Source organism: Carcharodon carcharias, chromosome 3 (genome assembly GCF_017639515.1).
Source record: "Carcharodon carcharias isolate sCarCar2 chromosome 3, sCarCar2.pri, whole genome shotgun sequence".
Taxonomy (NCBI): domain Eukaryota; kingdom Metazoa; phylum Chordata; class Chondrichthyes; order Lamniformes; family Lamnidae; genus Carcharodon; species Carcharodon carcharias.
In genome coordinates, this window is record NC_054469.1 from 176,297,600 (window position 1) to 176,316,952 (window position 19,353).

Sequence of the window (19,353 nt, forward strand, 5' to 3'; positions counted from 1 at the left end):
AATAGTCGCTTGGGCAAATGTGAGTTAAAGGAAGCCAGCACTGATTTAAGGCAAATTATATTTAGCTGTAGTTTTTATTTTGAGGTAATATAAGGTTGATGAGGGCTTTGACATAATTACAGGGGGAGAGGGATAAGCTGAGGAGAGATGTAAATTTAAGGATAAGACAATAGAGCATGATTGCAATATGGATAGGAAGGGATATAACAAAGTCAGACTGCACCAGCAGAAAAGGGAAAGAGTTTGCAAGAATGGAAAAAGACAATTAAAGGCTCTGTATCTGTGCACAATATTCTTCTACAAAATGGACAAATTAATAGCAGAAATAGAAACATGACCTTAGAGCTTTTTCAGATGTGGTTGCAAGGTGACCAAGGCTGGAACCTAAATATCCAAGCGTATTTGACATTTTGGAAAAACAGGATGGAGATGATGACAAGAACTTTATTAAAGATGACCTTCGTTCAGAAGATCAAGATATAGAATCAGTTTGGGTAGAAATAAGAAACGTAAGAACTTGGAGTAGTTTAGAGGCCCCAACAGTAGTTACAATGTAGCAGAGCACATCAGCAAAAATAATGAGGGACTGTAAGAAAGGTACTACAATAATCATAGGTGATCTTAAAGATTGGACAAATCAGATTGCAGAGGTAGCCTGGAAGTAAGTGTATTCAAGACAGTTAAAACTCTTATGCCAATTGAGAAGGGTATTTTAGATGTACAATGAGATGGGAGAAATAAAGGAGCCTTGAGGCAACAGTGATCTTTGTATGAGAAATGTGATCATACTGTTTTGAGGGTGAAGTGTGGGTCGTCTTGTAATTGCCTTTTCATTAATTTAACTTTTAACCTATTTTCCCAGTTCACTTTTTAGTTAACAGTAACAGTGCAGATACTTTAGGAGATGATTCATAATGGAATATATTTTTGCTGAAAGTCAAGGATAAATCATCCATGACTAAGCAAATTAAGGGTAGTATTAAATTGAAAGAGTGTACAATTCTGCAAAGATCAGTGATAAGTCTGATTTAGAAACCAGCAAAGAATGACCTTTTTAAAGAGACAAAGCTAGCTAGAAATAAAAACAAAGATTTTCAAGTATTTACATAGGAAAAGGGTAGCTAAAGTGAGTGATTACTTAAAGTGAGAAATTAATAATGGGAAAGATGGTAGAAATACTGAAAAATCAATAATACTTAAATCGAGGTAAAAGGGAGGGAGGAAATTGAGTCAGATTGACTCAGGAAAAAGTAATGGCAAAACTATTAGAACTACATACGAATTAGAAGCAGGAGTGGGCCAATTGACCCTTTGATCTTGCTCTGCCGTTCAACAAGATCATGGCTAATCTGATTGTGGCCTCAACTCTACTTTCTTTCCTACCCCCTTTTTGACTCCCTTGTCTATCAAGAATCTATCTAAATTCAGCCTTAAATATTCAATGACCCTGCCTCCTCCACTCTGGAGAAGAAAATTCCACAGACTCTTAACCCTTGAAGGAAAAATATTTTCCCCCTCTCCACCTTAAATGGGAGGCTCCTTGTTTTTTTAAACTGTGTCCTATAGTCTCTCTCCCAAAGGGAAACATCCTTTTGGATCCAATCTGTTGAGCCCTTCAGGACCTTAGGTACTTCAATAAGATTGTCTCATTCTTCTAAACTCCAATAGACTCCAACAGGCCCACCCTGTCCAATCCTTCTCATAGAATTTCCAGGAATCAGTTGTGACCTTTCTCAACTGCTTCTAAAGCAATTATGTCCTCTCTGAAATAAGGAGACCAAAACTATACATAGGTCATTGAGACCCATACACAGTACTCTAGATGTGGTCTCACCAATACTATAGTAAAATATCTCTACTGTTATTGCGAGGGGAATGGAATAGAAATGACGACATTCTATTTGCCCCCACCCCACCCCACCCCAATATGACACCCTGTACCTCAGAAGTTACAACCTATTACTTAAAGTTCTGCATTCACACTCCATTTAAGGTACAGAGTGATCTGGGTGTCCTGGTGCATGGATCAAAGTTAGTCTTCAGGTATAGCAAGTGATTAGGAAGGCAAATAGAATGTCGTCATTTCTATTCCATTAATTCTGGTGAAGAGTCATACAGATTCGAAACGTTAACTGTATTCCTCTCCACAGATGCTGTCAGACCTGCTGAGTTTTCCAGGTATTTTTGTTTTTGTTTCAGATTTCCAGCATCCGCAGTTTTTTGCTTTTATCTCCGCCCACCCTACCCACTTACCTTTATACATTTACTTACCTTATTTACAGCAGCTAGTGCTGTGCAAGAAAACAAGAGTCATGGCTTACTTACCCACAACTCTACAGCCTTTCAATGCTAGACCTCAGGAATGTGCTGCATTACACAGATCTTGCCCAGCCTGAGTCGGAAGGTCAGACACAATGGTATTGCCTGGATTTCCGGGTGAGAACTTTAGAGCAGAGTGGCAATTTGACTCAATTGCAACCCCATTGGAAGTTACGGCCCAATATACTGCATTTCTATTCTTCCTGACAAAGTGGACAAGCTCACATTTTCCCACATTATATTCCATCTGCCAAATTTTTGCCCACTCTTTAAAAATTACATTCATGCCTATCTGTGTTAACAGCAGATTTAGCAACCATACATTCGGTCCCATCATCCAAGCATTCAATATAGCTTATAAGTAGTTGAGGCCCAGTAATAATCCCTGCAGAACTCCACTTGTTATATCTAGCCAACCTGAAAATGATCCATTTTTGTCTACTGTTTCTTTTGGCTAAACAACCCTGTACCCATGTGAATACATTACCCCCTACATCATAAGCGCTTATTTTGTGTAATAATCCTTGATGTGGTACCTTGTAAAAAGCTGTCTCGAAATCTAAGTACACCACATCCACAAGTTCCCTTTTATCCACATTGCTTCTTCCTCAAAAAACTGCATTAAATTAGTCAAATATGACTTCCCTTTCACAAAACCATGTTGATTCTGCCTGATTGCATTGAGATTTTCTAACCTCCTTAATGACCATTGTTAAGCTAACTGGCCGGTAGTTTTCAGTTTTCTGTCTCCCTCCTATCTTGAATAGAGGAATTACATTCACTATTTTCCAATCTGATAGGACATTTCCAGAGTATAGGGAATTTTAGAAAATTAAAACCAAGGCATTTACTATCTCAGAAGCTACTTCTTTTAAGACCCTCCATCAGGATCTGGGGACTAGTCAGTTTTTCTCCAATACTCTTTTCTTGGCGATTTTAATTGTTTTCAGTTTCTCCTGCCCTTTTACCTCTTGATGCACACTGTTTCTGGGATGTTATTTGTATCCACTACACTGAAGACAGATGTAAAATATCAGGCCACCATTTCCTTATTTCCCATTATTAATTCCTTAGACACACACTGGAAAACTAACACTCACTTACTCTTTTCCTTTTTAAATACTTGTACAAACCGTTAATATGTTTTCTGTATTTCTAGATAGCTTTCTCTTATTTTAATTTTTTTTTTAGCCATTATGTGCTTTTTTATATTCTGTCCAATCTTCAAACCCACCACTAATCTTTGCAGAATTGTACACTTTTTCTTTCAATTTGATACTATCTTTAGCTTTGTTAACCACGGATGGTATGTTCTTCCCCTAGAGACTTTCTTTACAAAATATCTTCTCAAATGTCTGCCACTGCATCTCTACTGATTTATCCCTTAACCTAGTTTTCCAGTTCACTTTAGCTAGCTCTGTCTTCATACCCTCATAATTGCCCTTATTTAAAGTTCAAAACACTAGTCTTCGACCCACCCTTCTCTCCCTCAGAACTGAATGTGAAATTCAATCAGGTTATGATCACCTGGGGGCACCTTCACTTTGAGGTTATCTGCTCATTACCAGATCTAGAATAGCCTTCTCTCTGGTTGGCTTTAGTACATGCTGCTCTAAGAAACTGTCCCAAAAATACTCAATGAACTCACCTTACAGGCTAGCTTTGCCAATCTGTTTCACCCATCTATATGTAGATTAAAATCACGCATGATTTTATGACAAGCCATCATTACTTCTTCCTGTGATATACAGTGTGGTTATTGTTAGGGAGCCTATAAACTACTCTCATCAGTGATTTCGTATATTCCTTATTTCTTATCTCAACCCTAACTGATTCTACATTGTGATCTTTAGAATTAAGGTCATCCTTAATTTACAGAGCAACCCGTCCATTTTTGTGTTAGCTCCTGTCTTTCCAAAATGTCGTGTATTCTTGAATATTCAGGTTTCAGCCTTTGTCGTCTTGCAGCCATGTCTCTGTAATGGCTATCAGATCATATATATTTATTAATATTTGAGCTGTCAATTCATCTATTTTGTTATGAATGCTACATACATTCAGATACAGAGCCTTTAACTCTGTCCTTTTACCACCAACTAAAAGTTGACAAGTCTCCAGGACCTGATGACCTACATCCTAGGGTCTTAAAAGAAGTGACTGCAGAGAGATTATATGCATTGGTTGTGATTGTCCAAAGTTCCCTAAATTCTGGAAAGATCCCAGCAGATTGGAAAATCACAAATTTGACATCCTTATTCAAGAAAAGAGGAAACTATAAGTCAGTTAACCTAACGTCTATCATCGGAACAATCTAGAATACACAATTAAGGAGCAGGACGCTTAAATCATAATACTATCAGGCAGATTCAACATAGTTTTGTGAAAAGAAAACAGTGTTTAACTAATTTATTAGAATTTTTTGAGGAAGTAACATCAAGGTGGATAAAGGGAAACCTGTGGAAGTGGTCACTTGGATTTCCAAAAGGTGCCACATGAAAGGTTACTTTATAAAATAAGAGCTCATGATGTGGAGGGGTAGCATGGATAGAGGATTGGTTACCTAACATGAAGCAAAGATTGGAAAAATGGATAATTTCTGGCTTGGCAAGCTGACATTAGTGGAGTGCAGCAATTAGTGCTAGGACCTCAACTATTTATAACCTGAATGACTTGGATGAAGGGACTGAATGTATAGTAACTAAATTGCTGATGACACAGACACGTAAGAAAGTAAGTTGACAAGAGGACATAAGCTGTCTACGAAGGAATTTGGATAGGTTAAGTAACTGGTCAAAAATTTGGCAGATGAAATATAATGTGGGAAAATATGAATTTGTCCAGCTTGGCATGGAGACTAGAAAAGTAGAATATTATTTAAATGGAGAGAGACTGCAGAATTCTACGGTACAAAAGGACCTGGGTGACCTGGTACATGAATGACAATGTTGGTAATGAAGGTACAGCAAGTAATTTGGAAGGCAAATTGAATGTTATTATTTATTACAAGTGGAATCGAGTATAAAAGTAGGGAAGTGTCGCTACAGCTGTATATAGGGACTTAGTGAGACTGCATCTGAAGTACTATGTATAGTTTTCATTCCCTACTTAAAGGACAAGGTGGTCAAGAAAGCATATGGAATGCTTTCCTTTATTTGGCGAGGTATTGAATACAAAAGCAGGGATGGAACTGCATAAAACGCTGGATAGGCCACAGCTGGAATTGTGTACACAGTCTGGTCACCACATTACAGGAAAGACATCTTTGCACTCTCTCCAGAGCAATTAAGATTTATAAGAATGTTGCCAGGGCTTGAAGGTTGCATCTATGAGGAGAGATTGGTTAGGCTTGGGTTATTTTCCTTAGAACAGAGGAGGCTAGGGGGTGACCTAATTGAGGTGCACAAAATTATGAGGTGCTTAGACAGGGTAGACAGAAAAGGCTCATTTCCCCTAGCTGAGGTGCCAATTACCATGGGGTGATTGGTAGAAGGATTAGAGAGGACATGAGGAAAAATCTTTTCATCCAGAGGGTGGTGGGCTTCTGGAATTCACTGCCTATGTTGGTGGTTGAGGCTGAAACACTCAACTCATTTAAAAGGTCCTTGGATCTGCATCTGAAGTGCTGTAACCTGCAAGGCTTCAGACCAGGTGCTGGAAAGTGGGATTAAAATAAGTGGCTAGTTTCTTTTTTCTCCTTTTGGCTGAGCAGACATGATGGGCTGAATGGTCTCTTTCTGCACCGTAACTTATCTATGGTTCTAGGACATAATTGCATTAGAAGCTGTTCAGAGAAGGTTCATTCAACTGATTCCTGGGAAGAAGAGGTTAGCTTTTGAGGAAAGGTTGGACAGGTTAGATATACACCCATTGGAGTTTAGAAGAAAGAGAGGTGATCTTATTGAAGCATAAGATCCTGAGGTTAGTTGACAGGTGTTGCTGAGAGGATGTTTCTCCTAGTGAGGAAGCCTAGAACTAGTGATCACGCTTAAAAATTATGGGTCTCCCATTTAAGACTGAGTTAAGAAATATTCACTCTTGTGGCATTCTTTTCCCCTGAGAGCAGTGAAGGCTGTGTCGTTGAATATATTCAAGGCTAAATTAGATTCTTCATCAACAAGGGAGTCAGTGGTAATGGGGGGTGGGGGGCAAAGTGGAGTTGAGGCCACAATCAGATCAGCCATAATCTTATCAAATGGTGGAGCAGGCTTGAGGGGCCAAAAAGCCTACTGCTGCTCTTAATTTTTGTGTGCTCATAATGTTGTTGATGTGGTGTGCATGAACTTCCAGAAAGGATTTGATAAAGTGCCACACAACAGACTTGTGGGAAAAGTTATAGCTCATGGAATAAAAGGGATAGTAGCAACATGTATATGAAATTGGCTGAGTGACAGGAAACAGCAGTGGCTTTTCGACTGGATTGGAATGGAGATCTCCAGGGGTCACTTGCTCTTCCTGATAAAATATCAATAACCTAGACCATGGTGTGCAGACACAATTTCAAAATTTGCATATGATACAAAACTTGGAAGCATTGTAAACTGTGAGGAGGATAGTGCAGAACATAGCTTGGTGAAATGGGTGGACCAGTGGCAGATAAAATTTAACAAAAAGCGTGAAGTGATTCATTTTGGTAGGAAGAACGTGGAGAGGCAATATAAAAAAGGGCACAATTCTAAACGGGGTACAGGAGCTGAAGGACCTGGGTGTATATGTACTTAAATCATTGAAGGTGGCAGGACAGGAAAGAGCAATTTAAAAAGTATACAGCATCATAGACTTTATTAATAGGAGCACAGAATCCAAGTTTCATCTCCAAGTTACAAACCATCCTGACTTGGAACTATATCACCATTCCTCCACTGTCGCTGGGCCAAAATCCTGGAACTCCCTTCCTAACAGCACTGTGGGTATTCTGACAGCACATGGACTCCAATGGTTCAAGATGGCAACTCACCAGCACCTTCTCAAGGGCAATTAGGGATGGGCCATAGATGCTGGCCTAGCCAGCGATGCCCACATCATGTTAATGAATTTTTTAAAAATAGAGTATAAAAGTATACATATTAGATTTGTATAGATCATTGGTTCAGCCTTAACTGGAGTATGACATCCAGTTCTGGGCACCACACTTCAGGAAACACATGAAGGCTTTAGAAAGAGTGCAGAAAAGATTCACGAGAATGGTCCCAGGGATGAGGAACTTCAGTTATGTAGAAATGCTTAAGAAGTTGGGACTCTCTTCCTTGGAAATGAAAAGGTTGAAATGAACCTTGGTGAAGTATTCAAAAGTCATGAGGGGTTTGGACAGAGTAGACATGAAAAAAACAAAAAAACTGCGGATGCTGGAAATCCAAAACAAAAACAGAATTACCTGGAAAAACTCAGCAGGTCTGGCAGCATCGGCGGAGAAGAAAAGAGTTGACGTTTCGAGTCCTCATGACTGTCGAAGGGTCATGAGGACTCGAAACATCAACTCTTTTCTTCTCCGCCGATGCTGCCAGACCTGCTGAGTTTTTCCAGGTAATTCTGTTTTTGTTTTAGACATGAAAAAGCTGTTCCTATTGGTGGAAGGATCGAGAACAAAAGGACACAGATTTAAGGTAATTGGCAAAAGAAGCATGAAGACATGAGGAAAAACATTTTCATGGAACAAGTAGTTAGGCTCTGGAATGCACTGCCTGAAAAAGTGTGTTGGAGGCAGGTTCGACCAAGATATTTAAGACAGAATTGGATTGTTTTCTGAAAAGGAAGAATGTGCTGGGGTATGTGGAGAAGTCGGAGTGGCACTAGGTAAATTGAGCTTATGGAGAGCTGGCACAGACAACAGGCCAAATGGCTGCCTTCTATGCTGTAACAATTCTATGAAGATACTGAGTGGAAGAAGAGGCTTTTGAGCCACCATATTGTCTACTCTTGCTCCTAATTCTCATGCTTTTATCGGTATCTTCCCGCAATCTAAAGCTTTCTTCATTATCAACCATGCAATTAATTTTTGTCCCTTCTGCAAACTACTTCTTCATGCTGCCTATATTTTTAGCTCTAAATATATAGCATGAAAATCAAGGGACATACTGCTTAGCCCCATGGAACAGTCACAAGGAAACACGTCGGCCCTTTGCTTCTTGGCACTGTGTCAATTTTGGATCCAGTTTGGGTCCCATGAAATCTTATCAAAAGCCTGAGGTCCAAATACAGCCCTCATCGATGCTCCTGGTTACTTCCTCAAAACATTCAAGCCAGTTAGTCAGAAACCACCTTCCCATCACAAATCAATCATGCCTGTCCTTGATGAATCTGAGCTGCATAAATATCAATTAATAGAATGGAATTTTTATTCTCAAATTAGAATTCTAGAATTATTCTGGAATAGACTTTTTCTGATAAATAACCCACCATCAGGGTTAAGTTGACAAGTCTGTCATTATTCAGTCTACCTCTTTCTCCCACTTAAATATTGGTACAATGTTAGCAGTTTTCTAGTACAACACCTGTAGCAGCAGGATTGGAAAAAGATGGTTGGAGCCTTTGCTATTTCCTCCCTCATTTCTCTTAGCAGCCTGGGATACATTTCATCAGAGTCTGGTGAATTATCCACTTTCAGAAATGCTAAACCACTTAATATTTCCTCTCTCACCATGGTTATCTCATCCAATATTTCACACTCCTCCTCCTTTACTACAATGTTTACCTCATCCCCCTCTATTGTGACAAGAGATGCAAAGTATTCGTAGAGAACCATTTGCCACGAGTTTCCTTTTGGATCTCTAATTAGCCTTGCTCTTTCCTTAGTTATCCTGCAGCTCTTTGTATGAAACATCTTTGGGTTTTCACAAAATCACAGTGCAGAAGAGGCCCTTCAGCCCATCGAGTCTGCACCGACATGTGAGAAACACCTGACCTACCTACCTAATCCCATTGTCTTGAATGTTGTGACGTGCCAAGTGCTCATCCAGGTACTTTTTAAAGGATGTGAAGAAACCCGCCTCCACCACCCTCCCAGGCAGTGCATTCCAGACCATCACCAGCCTCTGGGTAAAAATGTTTTTCCTCACATCCCCCCTAAACCTCCTGCCCCTCACGTAACTGACCCTTCAACGAAGGGGAACAGCTGCTCCCTATCCACCCTGTCCATGCACCCCATAATCTTGTACACCTCAATCAGGTCGTCACTCAGCCTCTGCTCCAACAAAAACAACCCAAGTCTATCCAACCTCTCTTCATAACTTAAATGTTTCATCCCAGGCAACATCCTGATGAATCTTCTCTGCACCCTCTCCAGTGCAATCACATCCTTCCTATAATGAGGCGACCGGAACTGCACACAGTACTCCAGCTGTGGCCTCACCAAGGTTCTATACAACTCCAACATGACCTCCCTACTTTTGTAATCTATGCCTCCATTGAAAAAGGCAAGTGTCCCATATGCCTTTTTCACCATCCCACTAACATGCCCCTCTGCCTTCAGAGATCTATGGACACACACGTCAAGGTCCCTTAGTTCCTCAGAACTTCCTAGTGCCATGCCGTTCATTGAATACTTCCTTGTAAAATTACTCCTTCCAAAGTGTATCACCTCACACTTTTCAGGGTTAAATTCCATCTGCCACTTATCTACCCATTTGACCATTCCGTCTATATCTTCCTATAGCCCAAGACACTCAACCTCACTGTTAACCACCCGGCCAATCTTTGTGTCATCTACAAACTTACTAATCCTACCCCCCACATAGTCATCTATGTCATTTATATAAATGACAAATAATAGGGGACCCAGCATAGATCCCTGTGGTACGGCACTGGCTTCCGGTCACTAAAGCATCCTTCTGTCATCACTCTGTCTCCTACAACTAGGCCAATTTTGAATCCACCTTGTCAAATCACCCAGTATCCCATGTGCATTTGCCTTCTTTATAAGTCTCCCATGTGGGACCTTGCCAAAGGCTTTGCTGAAATCCATATAAACTACATCAACTACACTACCCTCATCTACACACCTGGTCACCACCTCAAAAAATTCAATCAACTTTGTTAGGCATGATCTCCCTCTGACAAAGCCATGCTGACTATCCCTGATCAAACCTTGCCTTTCCAGGTGGAGATAGATATTCTCCTTCAGAAATTTCTCCAATAGTTTCCCTACCACTGACGTGAGACTCACAGGCCTGTAGTTCCCTGACTTTTCTCTACAACCCTTCTTAAATAGCAGAACCACATTAGCTATTCTCCAGTCCTCTGACACCTCCCCCGTGGCCAGAGGGGAATTAAAAATTCGGGTCAGAGCCCCTGTGATCTCCTCCCTTGCCTCCCTCAGCAGTCTGGGACACAAATCATCTGGATCTGGAGATATGTCCACTTTTAAGTCTGCCAACACCTCCAATACCTTGTCACTCACTGTATCAATTTGTTCAAGAACCTCGCAGTCTCTCTCCCCGAGTTCGATACCTTCATCTGCATTCTCTTGGGTGAAGACAGATGTGAAGTATTCGTTCAACACTCTAGTGATGTCCTCTGGCTCCACCCACAGATTGCCCCCTTGGTCCCTTATGGACCCTACTCTTTCCCTGGTTATCCTCTTCCCATTGATATACTTGTAGAATATCTTGGGATTTTCCCTACTTTTACCAGCCAGAGCTTTCTCATATCCCCTCTTTACTCTCCTAATTGCTTTTTTAAGCTCCACCCTGCACTTTCTGTACTCCACTGATTTGCTTCCCTTGTACCTGCTAAAAGCATCTCTTTTCCTTCTCATCATATCCTGAATATATCTGGTCATTGATGTTTCTCTAGGCTTGTTACTCTTTCCTATCACCCTAGAAGGAACATGTTGAGCCTGTACCATCCCCATTTCCATTTTGAATGCTCCCCATTGCTCCTCTGTAGATTTCCCTACTAATGTATTTGCATTGAAATGGAATACGACCTTGAGCTGTTCACCTGCCACCCACCCACCACCACAAACTGCCCTGCAGGAGTGCTCTGCAGCTGCTCAGTGACATCATTGATCCTGACACCGAGGACCAACATATCATCCTGGAGACGTCTGCACTCGCCAAAAATGCCCATCTGCTCCTTGAACTATTAAATATTAATTATTAAACCCCTTTCTGACCCTGCTCCTCCCAGTACAGCTGAGCCATTGATGGCACTGTGGACTTGGTTCTGGCTTTGTGCCCCAGAGGAACCATCACCTTCACCAGTTTTCAAAAATGAAATCCAGTTCATAGCATGATGCACTTAGGGAACTCCTGCACTACCTGCCTGATCCTCCTGATCTGTCTAGTGGTTAGCCATTCCCTTGCTGCCTGAACACTATTAAGCTGTGGGGTGGCCAGCTCCATAATAGCTCTCAGCCTCATAGATGCACTACGACATCAGCTGTTCTCATGCACCATAACCAGGAGCTTGAGCTCCTCCAACAGACAACATTTCCTGCACACACAGCTGTCCAGGACATAAGAATTGCCCTGAAGATTCCAGAGGGAATAATGGGCATTCAGTGGAATTGAGGTGCCTTGTCATGACTCAGATGACCAGCTAATCTTAACAGAAGTAAATTGAAGATTTGACCCTAATTGGGACAAAAAAAAATCACCAGTTACCTTGCGATTCCTTATCCTCCAGGCTCTACATTTTAAGACTATTTTTGTTAAAGAAATTACTGTTTACTCACCCTCAGAGGTCCTCCTTTATGCTCACAGTGATGTCAATGTTGAAATCACTATCAAAATTCCAATAATCCTCTGGCGTTTGTGCCTCCCTTGTGCTGATTGGCAAATCTCTGATCTCTCACTACTGTTCCTTTTTAACTTCAGACTGACAATTCTCTCCAACTCCCATTTCTTCTTCAGCACAGTTGGCTCTGTGAGTGGTGAATCTTTGGAATTCTTTGCTCCAGCAGGCTATGGAGGCACTGTATTTGACAGAGATTAAACTTGTCAGGCTCCTTCAACAGCACCTTCCAAACCTGCAACCGCTACCACTAGAAGGACAAGGGCAGCAGATGTAAGTGTGGTGTTCCCCTCCAAGTCACACACCAGGCTAACTTAAAAATATATCGCCGTTCCTCCACTTTCGCTGGGTCAAAATCCTGGAACTCTCTTCCTAACAGCACTGTGGGTGTACACACACCATATGGACTGCAGTGGTTCAAGAAGGCAGCTCAAGGGCAATTAGGGATGGGCAATAAATGAGTTATGGGGATGATGCAGGAACATGGCGGTGGAGTGGATGATCAGCCATGATATAATTCAGTGGCAAAGCAGGCTCAAGGAGCCAAATGGCCTACTTGTGTTTCAATGCTCTGCCATCAGTGCTCCACTTTCACTGGTGATTCTACCACGTGCCAACTCCTTTTTAAACACTGTCAGCTCTTCCCTTTTGCTTCATTTTCTGATACCATCTGTTCCTCCCATCAGTGCTTTGCACAGTCTCTGTTGTGATTTCTGCTACACCAGCAACAGCAGGATGATAATATAACCCAATTTAGGAAGTCCATGCAGTTCTGGTGTATCACATTGCTCCAGTGTGATATGCTATTCCTGTGTACTGTGTTGTTCTGTGGTACTTTGATGTTCTGATGTACTGTAACATTTTTGTCTAACGTAATGTTTGTGTGCACACTTAAGATCTGATGTTCTGTGATGGTCGAGTGTGCTGTGCTGCTCTGGCATACTATGATGCATTTATCTTTAATATAACATTATGATATGATTTGATCCCTCAATGTGCTGTTACTCTAGTGTACCTTGCTGCTCTGGTGTATTGTGATGTTCCAGTTTCCTATGATGCTATCATGTACTGTGATTATTTTGTGAACCAAGTGTAGATTTATGATCCTGTAAACCCTGATGATGGCCTGGTATACTGTGTTGCATTAATGCGTCAAGCTCGCTTGGTGTGCCATAGTGTTCTGTTGTTCCAAGTTGACTGCTTCAACAGAGTACTTAACTCAGGAAATCTAAGACTCATTAGCAGCAGCAGAAGTTGCAAAGGACTTGAGCAGAAACTGAGTGCAGAGTCTGAGGAGTTAAAGTCGGGAGAGAACCTTCAGCAAATTACCAACAAAAGCGGCATCTGCAAAACAGCTATAGTGACACCCCAGCCAGCAAATGAGCTAATAGGTGAGTGTTTCTAGTTAATAGTCTAGAAAGTAAAGGAATGGAAGGAAACCTCAGCCCTGTGGCACGCACAGCCTGTGCCATGTGGGAAACCCTGAACGCTTTTCATAGCTTGGATGACCACATGTGCAGTAAGTGTCACCAGCTAGAGCAGTTCGCGCTCTGGATTTCGGAGCTTGAGTGGCAGCTTCAGTCACTACTGGGTATCTGTGAGCTTAAGATCTTGCTGGACTCTGGAAGTGGTCACCCGCAGCTTAAAAATATGCAGGTAGGGAGGGAATGGGTGACTGCAAGATGTTCAAGGAGGACCAGGCAGGCAGGGCAGTGATTCCGTGACTGTATTTCACTCTCCAACCAGTATTCAATCTTGATTACAGGCTAGAGTGATGGTTCCTCTTCTTCTGGGAGTGCAGGCAGAGCCAAGTCCACAACACAGTGGATGGTTCAGCTGCACAGGGGTTGTGGTGGTTGGTGGTGGGAGGAGGAAGAGGGGAACAGCAGTAGTGGTCAGGGAGCTCGATAGTAAGGGAAACAAGTGCTTCTGCGGACATGATTCTAGATGGTATGCTGCTTTCATGGTACCAGGGTCAAGGATGGCTGAGAGGCTACAGGACCTAATGAACAGCTAGAGGTCACTGACAACACAAGGACAAAGAGGAATAAGATTCTGAAAGGCAGAATTTAGGAAGCAAGGAGCTCAAAGGTAGTGATCTCCAGATTTCTCCCAGTGCCACAAGCCACAGAGTACAGAAGTAGGAAGACAGAGCTGATGAATGCTTGGCTAGAGAAATGGTGCAGGAGGCTTTTGTTCCTGAGCCGAGATCTCGCTCTATACTTCTATAAAATATATCTTATACCATCCTGCTAATGTATAAAATAATGTTTAAAAACTGGACACAGGCTTTAAAATGAATGAAGCCATGATTGGCCATGACAAAAAGAATTTCTGGCCTTCAGAACAGCTGCAACCTCTATCTCTAAAGAGGCGCTAATGCCCCCTGTGACTGCAGAGATCAAATCCCAAGCAATTGTACAAAGGCCATTTATATTTTTAAGGCCAAGCCCTGGTAAACACAGACATATGTCTGTAAGTTCAAATGACCCTGAAACCTCTGATGAACATATTAAAGGTTAAAACATTAACCATCTCAAGGATCCAGACATGGAATATACATCATTTGTCCAAACCAAGGTGGAGAAGTGGGAGTCATGTTAGATGAACCCCCACCCACTCCAGCTGCTAGAACCTTGTAATATTACCTTGTGGAGCTGAAAAGTCTCGGTCTGCCATTTTCCATCAGCAGGCTGCAACAGAAAAAGGCTCTGTCCAGGCTTTTGAATTATTTTCTCCCCACCTACACTGTTTTCTCTGGAACTTTTGAACTGCTGTACCAGTGCCTACACGACTAATTCATCCCTAAGGGCTCACGTCATCATGGAAGTCATCTCTACTGGAAAGGTGAATTATTCAGCACCAGTCTTCAGCTTGCTTTCTGAAAGAATACATCATTGGTCTTTGATTCTGGACTCTAGACTCACATGAAACAATAATTCTCACCTTCTCTGTGGTATTGGTCCTGAATCTCTTCCTTTCCCTTATCCCGTTTTTATTGTATGAATGTACTGGGGGCTACCCTCTCCCATATTTTGGATGTGTGTAAAATAAACTAATCCTTTTAGTTCATCCCAGCTCGAGTTTGCTGTGGGGTTATTAATAGCTGGATGACACCAAAACTGAGGAGTTGGGAAAATACACCACCACTTAAAAAGGGAGAAATCAAATCACCTTTCTGTTTATGTATGGGTGATGAGGGGAGAAATCAGGGCTGTTTAAATTAAACCCCCTCCTGTCCATAGCACTTTGTTATCCTGAGGTATTGGGATTGTTTCTGGGGAGGAGACCTGTAACCTGTACAAGGCTCAACAGAGGTTGCACCTCAATAGGGCCAGGACGAATAACTAGGGAATTCTAGGGAATAAGATAGATGAGCTGAGAACACAGCTATAATATCATACTCTCACATGTCAATATATTACAAATATGGCTGAAGAAAGACCAGGAATAACACCTCAGTATTCCTAGTTAAAAGGATTTTCAGAGGAAATAGGGAGTTATTAAAAAAAGGAGAGGAATCACAATATTGATTAAAGAAACAATTATAGCTGTGAGGGATGAATGATATGGGAGAAGGATCATCAAATGAGGTTGAACTGAAGATCAAAGAAGGGGCAATCACACCACTGGGAATGCACTATAAATACCCCAAACAGTCAGAGGAAGACAGAAGAGCAAATAAGTAAGCAAATCTCTTGTCTATTGTTCTGTTACTGTTTTTCCTGCCAATCTTGAATTCCAATTTACCCTGGCCAAATCTGTTGTCACCCCATCAAAGTTGGCCCTCTCAGAATTAATTATTTTTACCCTGGATTGCTCCTTGTCCTTTTCCATAGCCAATCTAAACCTTGTGATACCATATCACTGTACCCTTGATATTCTTATACTGGTACTTGATTCACTTGACCCACCTCATTTCCCAGAAGCAGATCTAGTAATGTCTCCTTCTTCATTGAGCTACAAACATGTTAATATAGGAAATTCTCATGAAAAGACTCTAGAAACTCTTGCCCTTCTCCACCTATTACCATCCCAGTCTACATTTGAATAATTAATGCCCCCAATTATAACTATTCTATAATCCTTGCACCCTTCTGTAATTTCCTTGCAAATTTGTTCCTCTATATCTTTCCCAGTTGTTGGTGCCCTAAAGAATACACCCAACAATGTTATGGTATGTCTATTTTTCTATAAATTCCAACTAAATAGATTCTGTCCTTGACCCCTCCAGGACACCTTCTCTCTCCAGCACTGTAATGTTCTCCTTAATCAATACTGCTTTCATAAGGGCTAGAAGGCTAGGAACAGATGAAGCCTGTGGAGAATACAAAGAAAGTAGGAAGAAACTTAAGCAAGGAGTCATGAGGGCTAAAAGGGGTCATGAAATTCACTGGCAACTAGGATTAAGGAAAATTCCAAGGCCTTTTATACATATATGAAGGAAAAGAGGGTAGCCAGGGGAAGAGTTGGCCCACTCAGGGACAAAGGTGGGAATCTGTATGTGGAGCCAGAAGAAATGGGAGAGATACTGAATGAATACTTCTCATCAGTATTCACCAAAGAGAAGGACTTAGCAGTCGATTTGTCTAGGGAAGAGTGTGTAGATAGCCTGGATCATGTTGAGATCAAAAAAGGTGTTAGGCGTCTTGAAGAATATTAAGGTGGATAAGTCCCCAGGGCCAGATGGGATCTACCCCAGAGTACTGAAGGAGGCAAGGGAGGAGATTGCTGGGGCCTTGACAGAAATCTTTGTATCCTCACTGGTTACGGGTGAGGTCCCAGAGGACTGGAGAATGGCCAATGTTGTTCCATTGTTTAAAAAGGGCAGCAGGGATAATCCAGGAAATTACAGGCTGGTGAGCCTTACGTCAGTGGTAGGGAAATTATTGGAGAAGATTCTTCGTGACAGGATTTACTACCATTTGGAAGCAAATGGGCATATTAGTGTGAGGCAGCATGGTTTTATGAATAGGAGGTCATGTCTCACTAACTTGATCGAGTTTTTCAAGGAAGTGACAAAGATGATCGATGATGGAAGGGCAGTGGATGCATGGATTTCAGTAAGGCCTTTGACAAGGTCCCTCATGGCAAACTGGTACAGAAGGTAAAGTCGCACGGGATCAGAGCTGAGCTGGCAGGATGGATACAGAATTGGCTTGGTCATAGAAGACAGAGGGTAGCAGTGGAAGGCTGCTTTTCTGAATGGAGAGTTGTGTCTAGTGGAGTTCCGCAGGGATCAGTGCTGGGGCCTTTGCTGTTTGTGGTATACATATATGATTTGGAGGAAAATGTAACTGGGCTAATTAGTAAGTTTGCAGATGACACCAAGGTTGGAGGAGTTGCAGATAGTGAAGAGGATTGTCAAAGGATACAACGGGATATAGATCGATTGGAGACTTGGGCGGAGAAATGGCAGATGGAGTTTAGCTGCACAAATGCAAGGTAATGCATTTTGGAAGGTCTAATACAGGCAGGAATTACACAGAAAATGGCAGAACCCTTAAGTGCATCGACGGGCAGAGGGATCTGGGTGTACAGGTCCACAGGTCACTGAAAGTGGCAACGCAGGTGGATAAGGTAGTCAGGAAGGCATATGGCATGCTTGCCTTCATTGGCAGGGGTATTGAGTATAAAAGCTGGGAAGTCATGCTGCAGCTGTATAGAACCTTGGTTAGGCCACACTTGGAATATTGCGTGCAATTCTGGTTGCCACATTACCAGAAAGATATGGAGGTGTTGGAGAGGGTGCAGAGGAGGTTTACCAGGATGCTCAGCAGGTCTGGCAGCATCGGCGGAGAAGAAAAGGATTGACGTTTCGAGTCCTCATGACCCTTCGACAGAACTTGAGTTCGAGTCCAAGACTTGGACTCGAACTCAACTTCTGTCGAAGGGTCATGAGGACTCGAAACGTCAACCCTTTTCTTCTCCGCCGATGCTGCCAGACCTGCTGAGTTTTTCCAGGTAATTCTGTTTTTGTTTTGGATTTCCAGCATCCGCAGTTTTTTTGTTTTTACCAGGATGCTGCCTGGTCTGGAGGTTATTAGCTATGAGGAGAGAATGGAGAACCTTGGATTGTTCTCACTAGAGCAACGGAGATTGAGGGGCAACTTGATAGAAGTTTACAAAATTATGAGTGGCATGGACAGAGTAGATAGTCAGAAGCTTTTTCCCAGTGTGGAAGAGTCAACTACTAGGGGACATAGATTTAAGATGAGAGGAGAAAACTATAAAGGTGATGTGCGGGGCAAGTTTTCTTTACACAGAGGATAGTGGGTGTCTGGAATTCGCTGCCAGAGGAGGTGGTGGAAGCAGGTATGATAGTGGTGTTTAAGAGGCAGCTTGACAAATACATGAATAGGATGGGAATAGAGGGATACGGACCCCGGAAGTGCAAAATGTTTAGTTGACGGGCAATATGATCGTCGCTGGCTTGGAGGGCCGAAGGGCCTGTTCCTGTGCTGTACTTTTCTTTGTTCTTTGCTACCCCTCCTCTATTCCTTCCTTTTCTATCTTTCTTGAACACCTTGTATCCAGGAACATTTAATATCCAGTCCTGCCCTTCTTTGAGCCAGGTCTCCATTATCGTCACAACTTATTTCCACATGGCTACGAACCTTCAGGTCATCAACCTTATTTACCAAACTCCACACATTCATAGTAAATCTAATTTACCTTTTCATTGCCCCCTACTCTAACCCCACCTAATACCTTACTACTGTCTTTCCCAATTCTTTATGCACTTGGTTTTTCTCTCCAATATTACCTACTGGTCCCACACATCTGCTAAGTTAGTTTAAACACTTCCAAATTGCACTAGAAAATTTGCATCACAAGGGCATTCATCTTAGCTCTCATCAGGTGCAACCTGTATGGCCTCTACAGGTCCCCATCTCTCTCAAGACTGGTCCTAATGTCCCAGGAATCCAAAGCCCTCTCTCCTGCACCATCTCTTCAGCCACACATTCATCTGCTCTATCCTCCTATATATATATACTCACCTGCACATGATAGTGGGAGTAATCCATAGATTATTATCTTGGAGACCCTGCTTGCTAGTTTCTTCCCTAGCTCCTAAATGCTGCCTTTCCAACTTTCTTTCTATTTCGCCTATGTCATTGGTACCAATACTGACCATGACTAGTGGGTGTTTACAGCACCCCTCCCCCACCACCACTCCCCTCAAAGTGCTGTGCAGCCACTCAGTGACATCCTTGGCCTTGGCACCAGGGAGCCAACATACTGTCTTGGATTTACATCTGAGGTCACAAACACACCTTGCTGTTCCTCTAACTTTTGAATCAC

At 42.1% G+C, this 19,353-nt stretch overlaps 1 protein-coding gene across 1 annotated transcript in view; it reads left to right on the forward strand.

The window, feature by feature from the left end:
* trnau1apb (tRNA selenocysteine 1 associated protein 1b) overlaps window positions 1-19,353 on the forward strand; it is a 99,116-nt gene that overhangs the window by 73,293 nt on the left and 6,470 nt on the right. The window lies entirely within an intron of this gene.